The sequence below is a fragment of the Ctenocephalides felis genome, unplaced genomic scaffold, assembly GCF_003426905.1.
Source record: "Ctenocephalides felis isolate EL2017-DRISC unplaced genomic scaffold, ASM342690v1 CF-g0.4_SCAFFOLD_01886, whole genome shotgun sequence".
Taxonomy (NCBI): Eukaryota; Metazoa; Arthropoda; class Insecta; order Siphonaptera; family Pulicidae; genus Ctenocephalides; species Ctenocephalides felis.
In genome coordinates, this window is record NW_020538040.1 from 103,525,169 (window position 1) to 103,530,168 (window position 5,000).

At 44.4% G+C, this 5,000-nt stretch overlaps 1 pseudogene; it reads right to left on the reverse strand.

The window, feature by feature from the left end:
- Positions 1-138: 138 nt before the first annotated feature.
- Positions 139-5,000, reverse strand: part of LOC113378966 — an 8,842-nt pseudogene continuing 3,980 nt past the window's right edge.

Genomic DNA, 5,000 nt, shown 5'->3' on the forward strand with positions numbered 1-5,000 from the left:
ATGCTAGGTAGATACCGAAGAAGTGTCACTGTACAGCATGTACAAGTTTTCGACTGTCAAGCCTACTGATTGTGGCATGGTGCAATGCGACTGCTTAAGGCTTATGCTCTAATAGCGTGGGTACGTCAAGCCAACATGACGAATCCCCAAGCCAGGGCTGAGTCTCAACGGATCGCAGCGTGGTAACTGCTCTGCCGAGTACAACACCCCGCCAGGTACCTAAGTCGTTTACAAACGATTCCGAGTCTCTACATCGAATAGTAACCCATGATCGACCGCTATAGGCAAGACAATATAACGGACGGATATCGCCCCTGTCCAGCGCCTCATCGGCTAAAAATGGCTCGTTGCGATAAACGGCGTGTGCCGAATACCTAATAAATCACATTGTATTGAGCCTTCGACTCACGAGACTCCTAGAGATATCGTTGCTTACTTTGTCTAGAAAGGATACGGCCTTAGAGGCGTTCAGGCATAATCCCGCGATGGTAGCTTCGCACCACCGGCCGCTCGACCGAGTGCGTGAACCAAATGTCCGAACCTGCGGTTCCTCTCGTACTGAGCAGGATTACTATCGCAACGACGATTCATCAGTAGGTAAACTACCTGTCTCACGACGGTCTAAACCCAGCTCACGTTCCCTATTTTGTGGGTGAACAATCCAACGCTTGGCGAATTCTGCTTCGCAATGATAGGAAGAGCCGACATCGAAAGATCAAAAAGCAACGTCGCTATGAACGCTTGGCTGCCACAAGCCAGTTATCCCTGTGGTAACTTTTCTGACACCTCTTGCTGAAAACTCTTCAAGCCCAAAAGGATCGATAGGCCATGCTTTTCGCAGTCCTGTGCCACTGAACAACGGGATCAAGCCAGCATTTGCCCTTTTGCTCTACGCGAGGTTTCTGTCCTCGCTGAGCTGGCCTTAGGACACCTGCGTTATTATTTGACAGATTTACCGCCCCAGTCAAACTCCCCGCCTAGCAGTTTCCTCGAATCGGATCACGCTAGAGTATTGTTGGCGATCGGCGCAATGGCTCTCACACCACTCTTATGCGCTTGCTCTAGAAAACCGTGACAGTCGGAACGCAGTTTTCGACGCACGCTTTCCTCCCGCCCAATCGAGTAAGTAAAGAAACGATGAAAGTAGTGGTATTTCACCGACGATATTACTATCTCCCACTTATGCTACACCTTTCATGTCTCCTTACAATGCCAGACTAGAGTCAAGCTCAACAGGGTCTTCTTTCCCCGCTAATTTTTCCAAGCCCGTTCCCTTGGCAGTGGTTTCGCTAGAAAGTAGATAGGGACATTCATTCATTCATTATTTATTCTTATTCTGTATAGCTCGAGCTTTCACTCATTGCTATGTAGCGTCTACTTAATAATTGTTTATTTCTCAATTTAAATATTATATTTGTGGGTGTTGTGCAGGACCTTTGGCCGTCAGTGGGCTGACGTTTCCATCCCTAACCACGTGGAGGCGGTCCTGCATTTCTAGCTTCAGTTTGGATTATAGGTTTTAGCTTTGGTTTTGCACTTCATTTCTGGTTTTAATGGCTCGTGCTGCAAAAGCAACAAGCCCCAGGTAATTGGCTTTGGTTTCCAGGTACACATCAAGGTTTGTGTTCCCTGCTATTTCAAAGAGGCTTTGCCTTCTTACTTCATCATATCTGTCGCACATGACCAGCATGTGCGTGCTTGTCTCACTTTCTCCACAGAAGGGACATTTGTCGTCTTCTGTGGCGCCCCTTGTGTAAAGTGTGTGCCTAAACGGACCGTATCCGGTCAGAATGTACACGCACTCTCTACTGGGTTTAAACCACTTGTTCCTTGTAGCGTATGTAATATCGCCAATGAAACCGTAGGTTATCCTACCCGTGTTTGCCAATTCCCATCTTTTCTGCCATTCCAGCTTTATTGCTTCATTTATCATTTTAACCTCTAGATTGAGGGTTCCCTGCTTGGGTTCGCTATTGGATTGAAATTATAATTGTTCCAGCTAACTTTCTCGTTTCTTTTACAAGGTTTATGATGCCTTGTTGTGTAATTTCTAGGTCTAGTGGCATTTTGCCACTTATTGTTTGTAATGCATTTGTTGCGGTGGTACGGCACGCCTTGGTGAGTGTCAGCAGAATTATTCTTTGCGCGGCGTTCAAGTTTCTAAGGTTGTGCGTGTGGGACGACTTGTCGAACCACGCAGCAGCGCTGTATGTTGCTATAGGTATTATCACTGCTTTGTACAAAGTGTCAAGGGTGCCTCTTTTAAGGCCCCATTCCTCCTTTGCAACCCTCCTGATTTTCAAGATGAAGCTGACTAGCTTCTCCCTCAGAAACTTAGTGTGCGCTACAAAGTTTAGCCTGTTATCTATAGTAATTCCCAAGTATCGCACTTCTTTTGTATATTTCAGGCTATTGTTGTCAACTTTGATAATCGGTTGTCTGCCTTCATTAATTTGCCTTTCATCATCATTGCGACAGTTTTTCCACTGCTGACTCTCACTTTATGCGTCACGCACCAGTCCTCAACGCATTTAAGAGCCATGGTACCAGTTCTCTCCAGATCATTTCTGGAGTTTCCTTTAATTATTAACGCCAAGTCATCTGCGTATGCAATGGGTTCCACATTTTCTCCTAGCTGAACTAGGCCGTCTAGAAGAACGTCCATGCAGAAGTTCCATGCAACAGGACCAATTATTGATCCTTGTGGACATCCCTTCTGCATGCCTCTTCCAACCTTCTTCGTGTTGCCTCTTACATAGGCGCTTCGCCTTTTAAAGTAGTCCTTGACTATATTTACCATATGGCTGCTGCAGTTTGCCTGCGTCAGCCTATGTGTGATGGCGGGCCACCACAGGTTATCGAAGGCACCTTCAATATCCACAAATATAGCAAGTACATACTTCATATTCGTTGCCATGCATTTTCTAAAAGTTAGCAGTGCGTCCTCCGTGGAGACGCCTGCCTTAAAGCCAAATTGTCGTGCATTGCACATATTCATTTCTGTATAATTTGTCTTAATACGCTCTACGAGTATTTTCTCGTAGATCTTTCCCATCACTGGCAGAAGGGCGATTGGACGGTATGATTTGGCAAGCTTTCTGTTTTCACTCCCTCGTTTGGGATTAGACATAGGTTTGCCTGTTTCCAATCGGTAGGAAAACTGCCATCTTGAAAGCATTTATTTAGTGTTGTAAGGATTGCTTGTTTGTTATGACTCCATAATTTTTTAATTATTTCGCCAGTGAAGCCGTCTTCTCCTGGGGCTTTTTTATCTTTCAGTTTTAGTAATGCCCGTTCTACATCAACAGAGTCGATGATTGGTTCGAGGTTCTGGTTTTGATATTGGCGTATGTTTTCTCTAATTTTAATGTGATCAGCGTTCTCTTGCTGATCATCTGTAGGTAGGCACTTTTTAAGAAGGACGTTTACAGTTTCTTCCCATGTTTCACTGAAGTTCCCGGAAGGGAGTTCTAGTGAGCATAGAGAAGCCTTCTTGTTTATTTTATCGCATACAATTTTGTATACTATACTCCAGGGATCTTCGTTACCAACGCTTGTCACAAAGTCTCTCCATGAGGTTGTTTTACGTTCTCTAATTTCTCTGACATAGTTATTTCTTGCCCTTTTGTATGCCTGCATTTTGATTGGTACGTCATCAAGACATAGTCTCTTGGCCCGCAAGAGACACTTTTTAGTTCTATTAGTTTCCCGCCTTAGACAAGTCAGCTCCTCCGACCACCATGGCATGACCTTGCTTCCGGCTTTCCTTTTGGGCATGGATTTGTCACAGATTGCTTTTAGCTTTCTGTTAAATATCTTAATAGCCCTATTTGGGTCTAACCTCTGCAGAGACTCCAGACTTTGTTGGTCGAATTCCCTCTCCACCAGTTCCCCGAACCTGTCCCACTTAGCCTTTCTTGTGTTATAGCCTGTTTGATTCTTTATTTGCCTTGTGACTGATGCTTCAAGCACTACTTCAAATGTTAAAAGGCTGTGATCACTGGTGGTCGCTATATCACTCACATTCCAGTTGATCACTTTTGAAGACATATTCGGGGTTGTAAGTGTTACATCTATATTTGTGTCCCCAGCTTCACTTTGGTATGTGTAGTTGTGACCAGGCTCATTCAAAACAACTAGGTTATTAGAGGCGATCCACTCCTCTAGTTCCTTGCCTCTGCTATCCAGAGTTTTCGAAAACCACAGACCAGATTTTGCATTTGCGTCTGTCGTGACTATGATGCGGCGGCCGGCCAGGTTCCTGAGGATTCTGTCCAGCTTTCGCAGGAAGATACTTATGTCGACTGAGAACTGCATGTAGCAGTTTACGAGATACAAGCTTTCTTTACAAGTACATATTTCTACGCACATTATATGATCACATTCCAGCTCTGATCTTTGAAAGATATCATATTCTCCGTCTCTTACTACGATTGCAACCCAAGGATTGGTCGTTTCCGGTTGTAGTACTCTCAGTCCTGCTGAGGTGTACCCTTTTATTATGCCCCTTATTGAGTAAGGTTCTTGAATACAGAGTATGTCAAGTCCTAACTGATGAAAAATAAGTTCTAGGTTGGCTGCTGCGGATTTAGACCTTTGTGCGTTAACTTGGGCTGCTTTTAATCCCATGAAATTTTATTTTTGTAAATTTGAAGCTGTTTCTCGTACTCAGGACATAACTTCCAAGTCACCTTGTGGCCTGTTTCCTTGCGTTTATTTCTTACGCAGTTTACGCATTTTGCGTCTTGCTCTTTGGAGCAGTCACTTGTGGTGTGTTCACTGCTGCCACAATTCTCACAAATAGGTTTCTCGATTCTGCATACTCTCGCTATGTGTCCATATGCATGGCACTTATAGCAACGAGGAATTTTTACATACTCGCTGAGCCTGTATGTACGCCAGTCCATGTAGACTCTGCCCTCGTTGAGTAGTCTACTGGCGTGCTTTCCGGTAATTGGATTACCCAGTTTTTTTACCAAATTTTGTTTTGAATTTGGTTA